This window comes from Triticum urartu, unplaced genomic scaffold (assembly GCF_003073215.2).
Source record: "Triticum urartu cultivar G1812 unplaced genomic scaffold, Tu2.1 TuUngrouped_contig_403, whole genome shotgun sequence".
NCBI classification, from domain to species: domain Eukaryota; kingdom Viridiplantae; phylum Streptophyta; class Magnoliopsida; order Poales; family Poaceae; genus Triticum; species Triticum urartu.
In genome coordinates, this window is record NW_024114585.1 from 32,657 (window position 1) to 52,441 (window position 19,785).

Sequence of the window (19,785 nt, forward strand, 5' to 3'; positions counted from 1 at the left end):
TCTGTGACGTCTTGGTCTGGTCGTTGGACACAAACGAAGTACGCGAAGTTGCAGCTATGGCGAACTTTTAATCTAAACAAAACTCAAAGTCTAAACGACGCCCTAAGGGCTGTATATATGGAGGAAGAGAGGGGAATTTCGTGGCCCTTGAGGGTGGGGTCCGAAACCAACCCTAACTCTTGTTTCCCCACACATACGGACTCTAAAAATAGCCTATACTTAAGTATTTCGAAATTACATGGGCCTGGCCCATTAATAAGGTGACACGGCACCTAGAATAGCCTATGGACGAATATTATGAAGTGGCATCTTGTATATTTCGTCCAAGGCTTCATGCACTCCTTATGGCGGCTTCAAAGTCCTGAAATCATCACTTGTAACTCCGTTCCTGATCCCCTTGCGCATGCCATCAACTCCATTCGTGTTCTTGCTCCAATGTTCATCCTTCTCCAAGCTAGGACCTTCATTTGTAAGCAAAACAAATGTATCCAATTTAGGCAGCATCATAATCTCATGAACATTAGAATCATTACCAAGAAACGAAAGTACCTGGTAATTTAATTGGCGTGCGCGAGCTCTAGTAATTGGTCCAGTATATGTAACAGTAGGGGCTGTGGGTGTAACAATGGTATTGATGTCCTCATCATCCTCCCCTTCTTGAAATGAAGTCGTCCTCGACGGAAGCTCATCTTCCTCACCCAAATAAGGCTTCAAATCTGCAATATTAAAAGTGGGACTAACCCCAAAATCTGCAGGTAGCTCAAGTTTATATGCATTATCATTTATTTTCTCTAAACCTTAAAAGGACCATCAGCACGTGGCATTAGCTTTGATTTGCGCAGATTAGGAAATCTATCTTTACGCAAATGTAACCAAACAAGATCTCCAGGCGCAAACACAACATGTTTTCTACCCTTATCTCCAGCAAGTTTATATTTAGCATTCATACGCTCAATGTTTTCCTTAGTTAACTCATGCATTTTTAAAATCAATTCAGAACATTCTTTAGCATCAAAATTAATCCTTCTCCGAAGATGGAAGAGGCAACAAATCAATAGGTGCACGAGGTAGGAAACCATACACAATTTCAAAAGGGCACATCTTAGTAGTAGAATGCAATGAACGATTATAAGCAAATTCAATATGAGGCAAGCATTCTTCCCACATTTTCTTGTTATTCTTCAAAACAGCCCTAAGCATAGTAGACAATGTTCTATTGACTACTTCAGTTTGTCCATCAGTTTGGGGGTGACAAGTAGTACTAAAAAGCAGCTTAGTCCCCAACTTAGCCCATAAACATCTCCAAAAGTGGCTAAGAAATTTAGTATCACGATCTGAAACAATAGTATTTGGCACACCATGTAAGCGAATAATTTCACGAAAGAACAAATCAGCAACATTAACAGCATCATCGCTTTTATGACATGGTATAAAGTGTGCCATTTTCGAGAACCTATCCACGACAACAAATATGCTATCCCTCCCCTTCTTTGTTCGAGGTAAACCTAAAACAAAGTCCATAGATATATCCTCCCAAGGAACACTAGGTACAGGCAAAGGCATATATAAACCATGAGGATTGAGTCGTGACTTAGCTCTTTGACATGTAGTGCAGCGAGCAACAAAACGCTCAACATCCCGTCTCATCTTTGGCCAAAAGAAATGTGTAGCAAGTATATCCTCCGTCTTCTTGACGCCAAAGTGTCCCATTAATCCTCCTCCATGCGCCTCCTGCAACAACAAAAGACGAACGGAGCTAGCTGGAATGCATAGCTTGTTAGCACGAAACACAAATCCATCGTTAAGAACGAACTTGTTCCAAGTTCTCCCTTCCTTACAATTCTGCAATACATCTTTAAATTCAGCATCATTAACATATTGATCCTTGATGGTCTCCAAACCAAATATTTTAAAGTCAAGTTGTGAAAGCATAGTATAACGACGAGACAAGGCATCAGCAATAACATTTTCTTTACCCTTCTTGTGTTTAATCACATAAGGGAAAGTCTCAATGAATTCAACCCATTTAGCATGTCGACGGTTCAGTTTTGCTTGACTTTTAATGTGTTTCAAAGATTCATGATCAGAATGTATAACAAATTCCTTGGGCCATAAATAATGTTGCCATGTTTCTAAGGTCCGAACAAGAGCATATAATTCTTTATCATAAGTAGAATAGTTCAGACTAGGCCCACTCAATTTTTCAGAAAAGTATGCAACAGGTTTTCCATCTTGTAATAACACACCTCCTAATCCAATTCCACTAGCATCACATTCAAGCTCAAAAGTCTTATTGAAATTAGGAAGTTGGAGTAAAGGAGCATGTGTCAACTTATCTTTCAATACCGTGAAGGCTTCTTCCTGTGCGGTACCCCAAACAAAAGGTACATCCTTCTTTGTAAGCTCGTTGAGAGGTGCGGCAATGGTGCTGAAATCTCTCACAAAACGCCTATAGAAACCAGCGAGGCCAAGGAAACTCCTCACTTGTGTGACCGTTTTGGGCTGCGGCCAACTCTCAATAGCTTCAATCTTGGCTTTATCAACTTCAATTCCCTGTGGAGTAACAACATAGCCAAGAAAAGATACTCGGTCGGTGCAAAAGGTGCACTTTCCAAGGTTACCAAACAAACGTGCATCACGTAGAGCAATAAAAACAGCACGTAAATGTTCCAAATGTTCCTCCAAAGATTTGCTATAATCAATATGTCATCAAAGTAACTACCACAAATCGTCCAATGAAAGCACGTAAAACTTCGTTCATTAACCTCATGAAAGTACTAGGTGCATTAGTTAACCCAAAAGGCATGACTAACCACTCATATAATCCAAACTTAGTTTTAAATGCTGTTTTCCATTCATCTCCCAATTTCATACGAATTTGATGGTAACCACTACGCAAATCAACTTTGGAGAATATTGTAGAGCCACTCAATTCATCAAGCATATCATCTAGCCTAGGAATAGGATGACGATAACGAATAGTAATATTATTTATGCCTCTACAATCAATGCACATACGCGACGTACCATCCTTTTTCGGCACTAAAATGATAGGAACAGCACAAGGACTAAGGGATTCGCGTATATAACCTTTGTCGAGCAGTTCTTGTACTTGACGCATAATCTCCTTCGTCTCCTCTGGATTGGTACGGTATGGTGCACGGTTGGGTAATGATGCACCGGGAATTAAGTCAATTTGATGCTCAATCCCGCGAATAGGTGGTAATCCCGGTGGCACGTCTTGTGGAAAGACGTCGGCGAACTCCTGCAAAATGTTAGTGACAGCAGGAGGCAAAGAGGAAGGCATGTCCTCGAATGAAAATAATGCCTCTTTGCACACAAAAGCATAGCAAACAGATTTGCTAAAATCTAGATCATCAATATCAGATTTGGTGGCAAGTAAACATGCACTTTTCAATTTAATTTCAGAAGCAACACTAGATTGTTTATTATTATTAGGCTGCATTTGTTGCTCAAATTCTTTTGCCACAATCTGATTTTCACTCTTAGTTTTCTCCTGTTTTGCTTTATTAGCTCTATTAATATCATCTTTCAAAATGGAATCAGGAGTCATAGGAAGCAAAGTAATATTTTTATCCTTATGAACAAGAGTATACTGATTGTTTCTACCATGGTGAATAGAATTTTTATCAAATTGCCATGGTCTACCAAGTAATAAGGAACATGCTTGCATGGTACCACATCACAATCAACATAATCAGCATATGTAGAGATACTAAAATGCACACGAACAGTACGTGTTACTTAACCTTGCCGCTGTTGTTGAACCATTGGATGTAGTAAGGATGTGGATGTGGTCTTGTGGTGAGAGATAGCTTCTCCACCATCTCCATGCTACCAAAGTTATTGCAGCTCCCTCCATCTATGATCACGCGAACAGAACGTTCCTTCACAACTCCCTTTGTATGGAACAAATTATGCCTCTGATTTTGCTCAGCTTGTGTAACCTGCACACTCAAAACACGTTGAGCAACTAAACATTCATACCTGTCAGCATCTTCAGGAGCCATGTATTGCGTCTCATGATCAGAATCGTCTCCACCGTGTTCGTCACGTGTAATAAGAGCCAAAGTCTCCTCATCATAGTCACTAGCGGACTCATACCCACCATCCTCAGTAACAATCATCACACGCTTAGATGGGCATTCTCTCGCATAATGACCTCCACCCTTGCAACGTCGACAAATAATATCATGTGTTTGCCCTGTTGATGCCATGGATGAAGAAGAGCTCTTTGCAGGCCCAGAAGGTGTGCTCTTGGCAGATAGTGGTGATTGTGCCTGCTTTATTGTATCACGGTCGGAGGTGGCAGCCGACGGAGGCGCCGGTGAAGCAGAACGTGTGGAAGTAGATGATGCACGTGGTGTCCATGAAGAAGGTCGACCTGCAGAAAAGTTAGTCCGCGCCAATGCCTGTCGATCCTGCACTTCACGTTCAGCTTTACAAGCAAGATGGAATAAACGAGTGATATTAGTATACTCCTTATACTCTAGAATCGTCTGAATCTCTCTATTTAATCCACCCATAAAACGTGCAAGCATAGCTTCATTCTCCTCAACAATACCACATCTAATCATGCCAGTTTGTAATTCCTGATAATATTCTTCTACAGAATTTTTTCCCTGTCTTAAGCGCTGCAATTTTTAATTCACGTTGATAATATGGTGGAACCCAACGAGTACGCATAGCAGTTTTCAAAGCAGCCCAAGTAGCCGGAATAGGATATAATCTACAATGCTCAGACCACCAAACACATGCAAAACTAGTGAATGCACAAACAGCAGCAGGAACACGTCTCTCCTCGGGATATTGTAAACATGTAAATCGTTGTTCAGTTTCTAACTCCCAAGTAAGATATATATCAGGAACATATCTACCCTCAAATGGTGGAATATTCAATTTTAGTTTAGGGAGATGGTCATGATCTCGTACCTGAGGGTGAGCCCTACCATTGCCATTATTTGCATGTGGACGACCTGATGGTTGCTGTGCTGGTGGTGGCACGTAGTTCTGATTTTGATCAACCTCATCCTCGTAATCGCCAGCAAAATCATCCTCCTCCGCATCAGCAGCAGGAGCCACAGAAGTAGCAACAGCAGCACCAACAGTTTGGCCAGGTGCAAGAGGGAGACGGCTCGCTCGGCGGAGGGCTGTTTCACGATGTGTAGGTAGTCGTCGTTGGTGTTGTTGTAGAGGTGCGTTAGGTGCAGCCGGTGGTGGTGGTGGAAGACGCGCGAGCAATTCATTAAACCTGTCATCGAGCTTTGTTTCGAACGTCTTCTCCATGTCATCTATCTTCTCCATGGCCTCTTCAAATCTGTTTAGCACATCCTACACCTGTCCATTCATCATTTGCTGAAACTTATCATGCAACTCCTGATTCGTCATGTTCTCCCAGTCAGTCTCGTCGGCTTGTGATCCTGCCATGGTTAGCAACAATAGAAAACACACAAGAATATGATCCTACAGAATACTAACAAGAGGTGGTGGTGGCGGGTGTCACAAATCCGTCAAGCAAATCTCAAATTCTTACCAGTTCTTACCCAGCAGCAGGCGGTGATCGGCAACCGTTGTAGTCAAAACTCTCAAAAGCTTGGATAGAGCGATTGCCAGGGAGAGTCAAACGCACGACGTAGAGGTATGTGGAGCTGGGAAGGCTTATAGTATGGTAGCAAAAAGGGTCAGCAATAATCAATTCAGAGATGCAATGTTGAATAACGCTCAACGACGGTACTGTGCTGGTCCTAGGCTAGACCGTGCTAGAGACGCGAGCCTAGAACACTAACAAAATCACGGCGCTGCACGTAAATAAGGGAAAAGCACACTCTGGAACTTTTTTTTTCGCTTTTCTTTTTTGCGCTCCTCTTTTTTTTTGCTCCGCAACAATTTTTTTTCGAAAAAGTCTACAAATGGTCTAAAAACTGCCTAGCCAGAATTTTCCAGACTTAGTTTTTTTGGGTTTGGAACTATTCAGAGCGTGCTCCTCCTTTGTTTACGTGCAGCGTCATGATTTTGTTAGTGTTCTAGGCTCGCGTCTCTAGCACGGTCTAGCCTAGGACCAGCACAGTACCGTCGTTGAGCGTTTATTCAACTTTGCATCTCTGAATTGATTGTTGCTGACCCTTTTTGCTACCATATTATAAGCCTTCCCAGCTCCACATATATCTACGTCGTGCGTTTGACTCTCCCTGGTAATCGCTTTATCCAAGCTTTGAGAGTATTGACTACGACGGTTGCCGATCACCGCCTGCTGCTGGGTAAGAACTGGTAAGAATTTGAGATTTGCTTGACGGATTTGTGACACCACCACCACCTCTTGTTAGTAGTCTGTAGGATCATATTCCTGTGTGTTTCTATTGTTGCTAACCATGGCAGGATCACAAGCCGAAGAGACTGACTGGGAGAACATGACAAATAAGGAGTTGCATGATAAATTTCAGCAAATGATGAGTGGACAGGTGCAAGATGTGCTAAACAGATTTGAAGAGGCCATGGAGAAGATAAATGGCATGGAGAAGACGTTCGAAACAAAGCTCGATAACAGGTTTAATGAATTGTTTGCGCGTCTTCCACCACCACCACCGGCTGCACCTAATGCACCTCTACAACAACAACAACAACAACAACAACAACAACAACAACAACAACAACAACAATGACGACGACGACTACCTCCACGTCGCGAAACAGCCCTCCGCCGAGCAAGTCGTCTCCCTCTTGCACCTGGACAAACTGTTGGTGCTGCTGTTGATACTTCTGTGGCTCCTGCTGTTGATGCGGAGGAGGATGATTTTGTGGGAGATTACGAGGATGAGGTTGATCAAAATCAGAACTACGTGCAACCACTAGCACCGCAACCACCAGGTCGTCCTCATGAAAATAATGGCAATGGTAGGGCTCATCCTCAGGTATGAGATCATGACCACCTCCCTAATCTGAAATTGAATATTCCACCATTTGAGGGTAGATATGTTCCTGATATATATCATACTTGGGGGTTAGAAACTGAACAATGATTTACATGTTTACAATATCCCGAGGAGAGACGTGTTCCTGCTACTGTTTGTGCATTCACTAGTTTTGCATGTGTATGGTGGTCTGAGCATTGTAGATTATATCCTATTCCAGCTACTTGGGCTGCTTTGAAAACTGCTATGCGTACTCGTTGGGTTCCACCATATTATCAACGTGAATTACTTCAAATATTGCAGCGTTTAAGACAAGGAAATTTTTTTGTAGAAGAATATTATCAGGAATTACAAACTGGCATGATTAGATGTGGTATTGTTGAGGAGAATGAAGCTATGCTTGCACGTTTTATGGGTGGATTAAAATCTCTCTAAGTCCGGTAAGATCTCATATTCCTCATATGATTATAGTGAGCAAATAAGGTAGAACGAACATTTCGACTTGCACTTCACGTCCTAGCTGTCCGTAACCGCGCTTGATTGAAAAGACGTCCAGCTAGAAGGAGTACCTGTGGTACACGTAGGAGATGAAGGTAATGTGGTCGTGGAGGTAGTCCACGGTGGAGGTCGGCACTATGTTCTTTCGTCCGTGTTGGTGGTGATAGACGGTTCTCGTGTAGACGGCCCGGACGCGTCTCGAGAAGAATAAGGTACCGTAGTTGTCCCGTATGTTCACTATAATAAACGGTAGCAACATTCCCTTCTCCTGTAAAACGCTCTCTTACGTTTAGAGTCGTACACCACTAACAATGACTCCTACCACCCATACTCAGGCGATCACTGATACTACTCCTATGAAACCGAGAATAATCTGTACTTCTTGTGCTACCTCTACTAAGACTATTACTCTGCGTTATGTACCGACGACTTCTACGACTGTCCATTGAATGTTTAGTTGCTCAACGTGTTTTGAGTGTGCAGGTTACACAAGCTGAGCAAAATCAGAGGCATAATTTGTTCCATACAAAGGGAGTTGTGAAAGAACGTTCTATTCGCGTCATCATAGATGGAGGGAGCCGCAATAACTTGGTTAGCATGGAGATGGTGGAGAAGCTATCTCTCACCACAAGACCACATCCACATCCTTACTACATCCAATGGTTCAACAACAACGACAAGGTTAAGGTAACACGTATGGTTCGTGTGCATTTTAGTATCTCTACATATGCTGATTATGTTGATTGTGATGTGGTACCTATGCAAGCATGTTCCTTATTACTTGGTAGACCATGGCAATTTGATAAAAATTATGTGCACCATGGTAGAAACAATCAGTATACTCTTGTTCATAAGGATAAAAATATTACTTTGCTTCCTATGACTCCTGATTCCATTTTGAAAGATGATATTAATAGAGTTAATAAAGCAAAACAGGAGAAAAATAAGAGTGAAAATCAGATTGTGGCAAAAGAATTTGAGCAACAAATGAAGCCTAATAATAAACCATCTAGTGTTGCTTCTGAAATTAAATTGAAAAGTGCATGTTTACTTGCCACCAAATCTGATATTGATGATCTAGATTTTAGCAAATCTGTTTGCTCTGCTTTTGTGTGCAAAGAGGCATTATTTTCATTCGAGGACGTGCCTTCCTCTTTGCCTCCTGCTGTCATTAACATTTTGCAGGAGTTCGCTGACGTCTTTCCACAAGACGTGCCACCAGGATTACCACCTATTGTAAGTGCATCTAGTGCCACCCCTAGTTGGTTTTGGAGTATTGACGACAAACCTAGTTGAGGGACTAATGTGTTTGTGAGAATTGCAGGATAACACAGGTAGAAGTCCCTCATTGATTCGGTTTTACTACCAGAGATGACCCCTAAAAATGTATGAAGACATTGAAGTCAAAGGTGGTATATGAAGATATTCACATTGAAGACTATGACAAAAGAAGACACGTTATGAAGCCTATGGAGCTCGAAGACTTAGATCTTTCGTAGTTCTTTTTCTTTTGTGTTGAGTCATAGGAACCACCGTACTGTTAAGTGGGGTCCAGGAGAACCAGTCAGAATGACTGAAGTGATGCCTAAACCAAAAACCTATGTCTTCGAGTGAAGACAATGAGAGCGAATCTTGTCCAGAGCCGGACAAGTCAGCTTTGCTTGTAGCCCAAGTAAAGTTGCCATGAGAGTTTGAAATCTGACCGTTGAGACACGTGTCAGTTCCTTAGTGACCCAGGGTCATTTCGGACAAATCAGGTCGGGTTGCCAAGTGGCTATAAATAGCCCACCCCCTACAACCATAAACGGTTGGCTGCTCAGATTTCAGTGCACGGCTTTTGTCGTTTGAGAGCAACCCACCTCGAAGCCTTTGAGAGAAAATTCCTAGCGAGGAGAAAGCCCTAACCACCAGAGCCAGAGTAAATTGGGCATCACTTAAGTCTTCTTGTCTGTGTGATCTGAAGACTTATTACACTTGAGGACTGTGCATCCTCCAGACGGTTAGGCGTCGCGTTCTGAGCATCCAAGAGACATTGTGGATTGCCAGTGAACGAAGTCTGTGAAGGTTTGGGAGTCTACCTTGAAGACTTACCAGAGTGATTGGGCGAGGACTATGTGACCTTAGCTCAAGGAGAATACGGTGAGGACTTGGTGTCCTGAGCTGCGTGTTCAGGACTGGGTGTCCGGGACTGTGTGTCCTAAGGTTTAAATACCTAGCCGCTCCAACCAGACGTACAGTTGTCACAGCAACTGGAACTGGTCCAACACATCATTGTCTTCAACGAGTCACTGGTTTCATCTTCACTTCCTTTTACTTACTGTTACTCATTGTGAAGCCATTGCATGCTTGCTATATCTTTTGTCTTCACAACGTAACTGTATGATTTGTTTGGCTTCATAACTTCTTCCTACCTGATCCTTATTACACTACAGCTACTTGTCATTGTGCTTTCACTCTATTGACTTGACCATGGCTTGCCTAGTGTAATCTAACTTCCGCTGCATAGTGATAGGCATATCTCTACTGTTTGTCTTCATAACTTCCACGTTTTGAAGACTTTCATAAAAATCGCCTATTCACCCCCCTCTAGTCGATATAACGCACTTTCAATTGGTATCAGAGCAAGGTGCTCCCTTGTTCTGTGTGATTCGGTTTAACCACCTGGAGTTTTAGCTATGTCGACTGCAGGGATAATTAAAGTCTCCGCTGCGTGCCCCGTCTTCGATGGAACTGAATATCCCTACTGGAAGAATAAGATGCGTATGCATCTTGAAGCCATTGACGTCGACCTATGGTATGTCGTCGAGAACGGCGTTCCCAAGGCTGGAGAAGGTGTCACTGCTGCTGATGTCAAGAAATTCGTTCAACTGGACTCTACTGCCAAGAATATCATCTGTGGTCATCTGACCAAAGGAAGTATGGCCGTGTGAGTGCTTTGAAGACATCCAAGCTGGTCTGGGACTGGCTCTCCAAGGTCAATGAAGGCATCTCAACCCAGAGAGATCAGAGAATCAGTGTTCTTCGCAATCTCTTCAACCGCTTCAAGTGAAATGATAATGAGAATGTCCAGCACACATTTGATCGGCTCACTGACATCACAAATGAGCTTCAAGCCCTCGGCGCTACTGAGATCACCAAACATGAAATCGTCAAGACGCTGCTGAGATCACTTGATAATTCATTTGACATTCTAGCCCTGATGATTCAAGAACGTCCAGACTTCAAGACACTCGATCCGTCTGACATACTTGAGAGGCTCAACACACATGAGTTCAGCTTTCTGAGAAAAGAGATATCTACGGTCCAAACTATGGGCGAACTCGTGCTTTTGAAGGCAAAAGCTGTTTCCTCATCTGAAGAATCTGACAGCAGTTCTGATGATCCTGAAGACATTGGAAGGGAACTTGCAATGCTTGTGAAGAAGTTCCAAAAGTTCACCAAGAAGAAAGGCTTCAGAAAGTCTTCACGATCAAGCTTAAGGAATGATGAAGCTTCTGCTCATGACAAGCTGAAAAACATGTCACAAGTGCAAGAAAACTTGGGGCCACTTCATCTGAGTGTCCACAGTGGGACAATGAGAACAAAAGAAGAACAAGAGCAAGGAATATGACTCTGACGACAAGAAGAAGAAGAAGAAGAAATACTCAAAGTCTTCTTCCAAGTCTTCCTCAAAGTCTTCATCACACAAGAAGAGCTCATCTGGCAAGGCACGTGCGTTTGTTGGCAAGGAAATGGATTCAGAGGAGGAGTCCGCTTCTGAGGAGGCAGAGGTGGAGTCTGAGGAGGAGTCTGATTCTGGCATTGCAAGTCTGGCTACAGCATACGTCGCCAAGTCCATCTTCAACACTGAAGACAATGACTTCATCACCGACACCGATGCAAATGACAAGGACTACTCCACTCCTACCTACTGCTTCATGGCACGCGGTGCCAAGGTAAACAAACGCACTACTCACTATCAAACATCTAGTGACGATGACTCTGATTGTGATTCAAAACCCAGTTACAGAAACACTTGCTAAAATTGCAACTGAACAACAGAAAGCCATGGAACATATTCAAAAACTGTTAGACAGAAGCGATGATCTGTTGGGTGCTGAAATGACTCGATCTGAATCCTTAATTGAAGACATAAAAAATCTTCACGTTAAGTATCAGGAACTTGAAGATCGTCATGATACTCTCTCAACAACTCATGAAAAGCTTTCCTATGATTATCTTCAAAGGAAGCAAGAACTTGAGAAATTGAGAGCGGCTCATGAAGATCTTCAAAAGGAAAACGAGTCACTTCGCGCCGAACAGATCAGTTCCGCTCAGGAAGGATTTGAACCACCATGTCTTAAATGCATTGAGCGTGATAATGCTACTTCTGTTGCTGAATGTTCCACTGCTACTGGGTTGCAATATCTTCAACTGTTGATGTGGTAACTAACCCCTCTGCTGAGGATACCACTGCTATTGCTGATGAGAATGCTAGGTTGAAGACATTGCTTGAAACAGGGATGTACAAAAGCCTTAAAGGGACATCAGACGCTATGTGATGTCCTGAAAAAGCAGATTCTGAACCGAAACCCTAGAAAAGAGGGTGTAGGGTTCGTAAGGGAAAATAAATGCAGATGGCTCTTACTGGAAACCTGAGCAGTACCCCAAAACCAAGTGGGTTGCTGCAAAGGAACCTTCAGCAGATCCATCCAATTTATCTGGCTTCACCTGTGCTAACCCCATTATCATTGATGAATCCTTTGATGCAAACTATGTACTGTTTAAAAATCAGAATGGTGTAGTGTTTGCCAGGTACATTGGTACTAACTGCAGGAATGGACCGCCTATGAAGAAGATCTGGGTTCCGAAAACATGTCTGGAAAATCTTCCTGTGAATGTCTTCATGACACCTCACATGAAGAAGACAAACCTCAGACCAAAAGCATCATACGGTCCAAAGGCTTCATACAGACAGAGGACTCACCTGAGTCGCACTAACGCAAATGTTTTGCAGGGAAACCATACTCAAGCATATGAATATGAGAGCCGTTCATCAAACCGTCATGTTCATATGACCAAGAACTATTCTTCCTATTCTTATGAGTACTATTGTCCGCCTGCTAGACTGTTTGCTAGGGCTCCAAAACCAAAATTCTCAGATGCTGCACTTAGACTTATTGCTTCTAAGCCACCCTTGAAGATGTGGGTGGTTAAGAAAGCTTAACTCTCTTTTGCAGGGAAAGGTCTCCAGCAGAAAACAAAATCTTCTGACGCTATTGCTGGGGACCTTAAAAATCTTGTAGGGCGCAAGATAAAATGCCCGAATGGCATCATTATGTACTTCGTTCCTGAATCGCATGCTACTCTCCCTATTAGTCCTAATCTGGATCTAAGTTTTCATAACCCACTGGTTCGTCAAATTTTTGCTTCACAATTCTCTTCGTGAAGCCTATCCCCCTAACTGCACTGTAGGGTACGACACCAGCGACTTCAAAGTCTTCAGAATGGATTATTGACAGTGGGTGTACAAATCACATGACTGGCAAAAGAAGCCTTCTTATGGACTCAACCTTACGTCCATCCGACAAGAGCCACATCACATTTGCTGACACTGGTAAAAGAAGGTATTGGGTCTAGGTAGAGTTGCAATCTAAAGGATCAACACATAGTAACATGTCGTCATGCTTGTTGAATACTGGTTTTAGAATGCTATGCTTATGATATCTGACTTGAACAATGGCGTTAATACTTGCTGGATATAGCTGTTGATGCTTAATAGGGAGGTATGACAAGTGTTCTTAATAGGTATGCGGAGAGTGCGCACTATTAGGTTGAAGCCACTCACAGCGCCGCATGGGCGTGGAGTGCGATTTCTGCAAAAGCGCTTCCAAGACAGCGGCTTTTATAGGATCGGGAGGCTCTTGGGCATGCTGGGATGAGGAACTCCACACCTTGGGAGACAAGAGGCTATATACTACACATCCTGGCTTTGGCGTGTGCATGCGGGCATAGGCAACCTCCACCACCCTTGCGAAGAAGCAATACATGTCATAGGCATCGAGGGCGTCAAGTTCAAGAAAGATCACTTATGCGGTGCCTGTGAAGCAGGGAAGATGACGAGGGCAAAACATCCCTCGAAGACAATCATGACCACTACTCGACCCTTCGAACTGCTTCACATGGATCTTTTTGGTCCCACTCACTACTCAACTTTTACTACTACTGCTTGCCTCTATGGCTTTGTCATTGTTGATGATTACTCTAGATATACTTGGGTGCACATAATCCTTTACAAGACTGAAGTGCAGGATGTCTTCAGACGCTTCGCCAATCGAGCTATGAACAATTACGGCGCCAAGATAAAGCACATCAGAAGTGACAATGGCACTGAATTCAAGAACACTGGCCTTGATACATATCTTGATACCTTGGGCATCACACATGAATTCTCAGCTCCGTACACGCCACAGCAGAATGGCGTCGTCGAACGCAAGAACAGAACACTCATTGAGATGGCCAGAACGATGCTAGATGAATACAAGACTCCAAGAAAATTCTGGACTGAAGCCATTGACACTGCATGCCATACAATCAATCGTGTTTATCTTCACAAGCTTATGAACAAGACATCTTATGAGCTCCTTACTGGCAAAAAGCCAAATGTCAGTTACTTCAGAGTATTTGGCGCAAGGTGCTGGATCAAGGACCCACATCACACCTCAAAATTTGCACCAAAATCACATGAGGGTTTTATGCTTGGATATGGAAAGGATTCTCACTCCTACAGAGTCTTCAATCTCTTTCATTACAAAGTGGTTGAAACAGTGGATGTGCGGTTCGATGAGACCAACGGATCACAAAGAGAACAGCTGCCAAGTGTGCTAGATGAAGTTCCTGAAGGAAATATGCCCTAGAGGCAATAATAAAGTTATTATTTATTTCCTTATAATCATGATAAAAGGTTTATTATTCATGCTAGAATTGTATTAACCGGAAACATAATACATGTGTGAATACATAGACAAACAAAGTGTCACTAGTATGCCTCTACTTGACTAGCTCGTTAATCAAAGATGGTTATGTTTCCTAACCATGAACAATGAGTTGTTATTTGATTAACGGGATCACATCATTAAGAGAATGATCTGATTGACATGACCCATTCCATTAGCTTAGCACCCGATCGTTTAGTATGTTGCTATTGCTTTCTTCATGACTTATACATGTTCCTGTAACTATGAGATTATGCAACTCCCGTTTACCGGAGGAACACTTTGGGTACTACCAAACGTCACAACGTAACTGGGTGATTATAAAGGAGTACTACAGGTGTCTCCAAAGGTACATGTTGGGTTGGCGTATTTCGAGATTAGGATTTGTCACTCTGATTGTCGGAGAGGTATCTCTGGGGCCCTCTCGGTAATGCACATCACATAAGCCTTGCAAGCATTGCAACTAATGAGTTGGTTGCGGGATGATGTATTACGGAACGAGTAAAGAGACTTGCCGGCAACGAGATTGAACTAGGTATGGGATACCGACGATCGAATCTCGGGCAAGTAACATACCGATGACAAAGGGAACAACAACGTATGTTGTTATGCGGTCTGACCGATAAAGATCTTCGTAGAATATGTAGGAGCCAATATGGGCATCCAGGTCCCGCTATGGTTATTGACCGGAGACGTGTCTCGGTCATGTCTACATTGTTCTCGAACCGTAGGGTCCGCACGCTTAACGTTACGATGACAGTTAATTATGAGTTTATGCATTTTGATGTACCGAAGGTTGTTCGGAGTCCCGGATGTGATCACGGACATGACGAGGAGTCTCGAAATGGTCGAGACGTAAAGATTGATATATTGGAAGCCTATGTTTGGATATCGGAAGTGTTCCGGGTGAAATCGGGATTTTACCGGAGTACCGGGAGGTTACCGGAACCCCCCGGGAGCCATATGGGCCTTCATGGGCCTTAGTGGAAAGGAGAAGGGGCAGCCCAAGGTGCTGCGCCACTTCCCCCCTTCCCCTAGTCCTATTAGGACTAGGAGAGGTGGCCGGCCCCCCCCTCTCTCTCTTCCCCCCCCCCCCCCCGAATCCTATTCCAACTAGGATTGGGGGGGGGGGGAATCCTACTCCCAGAGGGAGTAGGACTCTCCTGGCGCGCCACACCTTGGCCGGCCAGCCTCCCCCCTCTAGTCCTTTATATACTGAGGCAGAGGCACCCTACAACACACAAGTTGATCCACGTGATCTATTCCTTAGCCATGTGCGGTGCCCCCAGCCACCATATTCCTCGATAATACTGTAGCGGAGTTTAGGCGAAGCCCTGCTGCTGTAGTGCATCAAGATCGTCACCACGCCGTCGTGCTGACGGAACTCTTCCCCGACACTTTGCTGGATCGGAGTCCGGGGATCGTCATCGAGCTGAACATGTGCTCGAACTCGGAGGTGCCATAGTTTCGGTGCTTGATCGGTTGGATCGTGAAGACGTACGACTACTTCCTCTACGTTGTGTCAACGCTTCCGCAGTCGGTCTGCGAGGGTACGTAGACAACACTCTCCCCTCTCGTTGCTTTGCATCACCATGATCTTGCGTGTGCGTAGGAATTTTTTTGAAATTACTATGAAACCCAATAGTGGTATCAGAGCCTAGGTTTTATGGTTTGATGTTATTTGCACGAGTAGAACACAAGTGAGTTGTGGGCGATATAAGTCATACTGCCTACCAGCATGTCATACTTGGTTCGGCAGTATTGTTGGACGAGACGACCCGGACCAACATTACGCGTACGCTTACGCGAGACCGGTTCCCCCGACGTGCTTTGCACACAGGTGGCTTGCGGGCGACTGTCTCTCCAACTTTAGTTGAACCAAGTGTGGCTACGCCCGGTCCTTGCGAAGGTTAAAACGGAGTCTATTTGACAAACTATCGTCGTGGTTTTGATGCGTAGGTGAGATTGGTTCTTGCTTAAGCCCGTAGCAGCCACGTAAAACTTGCAACAACAAAGTAGAGGACGTCTAACTTGTTTTTGCAGGGCATGTTGTGATGTGATATGGTCAAGGCATGATGCTGAATTTTATTGTATGAGATGATCATGTTTTGTAACCGAGTTATCGGCAACTGGCAGGAGCCATATGGTTGTCGCTTTATTGGATGCAATGCAATCGCGATGTAATGCTTTACTTTATTACTAAACGGTAGTGATAGTCGTGGAAGCATAAGATTGGCGAGACGACAACGATGCTATGATGGAGATCAAGGTGTCGCGCCGGTGACGATGGTGATCATAACGGTGCTTCGGAGATGGAGATCACAAGCATAAGATGATGATGGCCATATCATATCACTTATATTGATTGCATGAGATGTTTATCCTTTTATGCATCTTATCTTGCTTTGATTGACGGTAGCATTATAAGATGATCTCTCACTAAATTATCAAGAAGTGTTCTCCCTGAGTATGCACCGTTGCCAAAGTTCGTCGTGCCCAGACACCACGTGATGATCGGGTGTGATAAGCTCTACGTCCATCTACAACGGGTGCAAGCCAGTTTTGCACACGCAGAATACTCAGGTTAAACTTGACGAGCCTAGCATATGCAGATATGGCCTCGGAACACGGAGACCGAAAGGTCGAGCGTGAATCATATAGTAGATATGATCAACATAACGATGTTCACCATTGAAAACTACTCCATCTCACGTGATGATCAGTTATGGTTTAGTTGATTTGGATCACGTAATCACTTAGAAGATTAGAGGGATGTCTATCTAAGTGGGAGTTCTTAAGTAATTTGATTAATTGAACTTAAACTTATCATGAACTTAGTACCTGATAGTATCTTGCTTGTTTATGTTGATTGTAGATAGATGGCTCGTGCTGTTGTTCCGTTGAATTTTAATGCGTTCCTTGAGAAAGCAAAGTTGAAAGATGATGGTAGCAATTATACGGACTGGGTCCGTAACTTGAGGATTATCCTCATTGCTGCTCAGAAGAATTACGTCCTGGAAGCACCGCTGGGTGCCAGGCCTGCTGCTGGAGCAACACCAGATGTTATGAACGTCTGACAGAGCAAAGCTGATGACTACTCGATAGTTCAATGTGCCATGCATTACGGCTTAGAATCGGGACTTCAACGACGTTTTGAACGTCATGGAGCATATGAGATGTTCCAGGAGTTGAAGTTAATATTTCAAGCAAATGCCCGGATTGAGAGATATGAAGTCTCCAATAAGTTCTATAGCTGCAAGATGGAGGAGAACAGTTCTGTCAGTGAGCATATACTCAAAATGTCTGGGTATAATAATCACTTGATTCAATTGGGAGTTAATCTTCCGGATGATTGCGTCATTGACAGAATTCTCCAATCACTGCCACCAAGCTACAAGAGCTTCGTGATGAACTATAATATGCAAGGGATGAACAAGACTATTCCCGAGCTCTTCGCAATGCTGAAAGCTGCGGAGGTAGAAATCAAAGAAGGAGCATCAAGTGTTGATGGTTAACAAGACCACTAGTTTCAAGAAAAAGGGCAAAGGGAAGAAGAAGGGGAACTTCAAGAAGAACGGCAAGCAAGTTGCTGCTCAAGAGAAGAAACCCAAGTCTGGACCTAAGCCTGAAACTGAGTGCTTCTACTGCAAGCAGACTGGTCACTGGAAGCGGAACTGCCCCAAGTATTTGGCGGATAAGAAGGATGGCAAGGTGAACAAAGGTATATGTGATATACATGTTATTGATGTGTACCTTACTAGAGCTCGCAGTAGCACCTGGGTATTTGATACTGGTTCTGTTGCTAATATTTGCAACTCGAAACAGGGACTACGGATTAAGCGAACACTGGCAAAGGACGAGGTGACGATGCGCGTGGGAAATGGTTCCAAAGTCGATGTGATCGCGGTCGGCACGCTACCTCTACATCTACCTTCGGGATTTATATTAGACCTAAATAATTGTTATTTGGTGCCAGCGTTGAGCATTAACATTATATCTGGATCTTGTTTGATGCGAGACGGTTATTCATTTAAATCAGAGAATAATGGTTGTTCTATTTATATGAGTAATATCTTTTATGGTCATGCACTTTGAAGAGTGGTCTATTTTTGATGAATCTCGATAGTAGTGATACACATATTCATAATGTTGAAGCCAAAAGATGCAGAGTTGATAATGATAGTGCAACTTATTTGTGGCACTGCCGTTTAGGTCATATCGGTGTAAAGCGCATGAAGAAACTCCATACTGATGGACTTTTGGAACCACTTGATTATGAATCACTTGGTACTTGCGAACCGTGCCTCATGGGCAAGATGACTAAAACACCGTTCTCCGGTACTATGGAGAGAGCAACCGATTTGTTGGAAATCATACATATAGATGTATGTGGTCCGATGAATATTGAGGCTCGTGGCGGATATCGTTATTTTCTCACCTTCACAGATGACTTAAGCAGATATGGGTATATCTACTTAATGAAACATAAGTCTGAAACATTTGAAAAGTTCAAAGAATTTCAAAGTGAAGTTGAAAATCATCGTAACAAGAAAATAAAGTTTCTACGATCTGATCGTGGAGGAGAATATTTGAGTTACGAGTTTGGTGTACATTTGAATGTGGAATAGTTTCGCAACTCACGCCACCCGGAACACCACAGCGTAATGGTGTGTCCGAACGTCGTAATCGTACTTTACTAGATATGGTGCGATCTATGATGTCTCTTACTGATTTACCGCTATCGTTTTGGGGTTATGCTTAGAGACGCGCATTCACGTTAAATAGGGCACCATCAAAATCCGTTGAGACGACGCCTTATGAACTGTGGTTTGGCAAGAAACCAAAGTTGTCGTTTCTAAGTTTGAGGCTGCGATGCTTATGTGAAAAAGCTTCAACCTGATAAGCTCGAACCCAAATCGGAGAAATGTGTCTTCATAGGATACCCAAAGGAGACTGTTGGGTACACCTTCTATCACAGATCCGAAGGCAAGACATTCGTTGCTAAGAATGGATCCTTTCTAGAGAAGGAGTTTCTCTCGAAAGAAGTGAGTGGGAGGAAAGTAGAACTTGACGAGGTAACTGTACCTGCTCCCTTATTGGAAAGTAGTACATCACAGAAAACTGTTTCTGCGACACCTACACCATAAGTGAGGAAGCTAATGATGATGTATCACAAAAAACTGTTTCTGCGACACCTACACCAATAGTGAGGAAGCTAATGATGATGATCATGAAACTTCAGACAAGATACTACTGAACCTCGTAGATCAACCAGAGTAAGATCCGCACCAGAGTGGTACGGTAATCCTGTTCTGGAAATTCATGCTACTAGATCATGATGAACCTACGAACTATGAAGAAGCGATGGTGAGCCCAGATTCCGC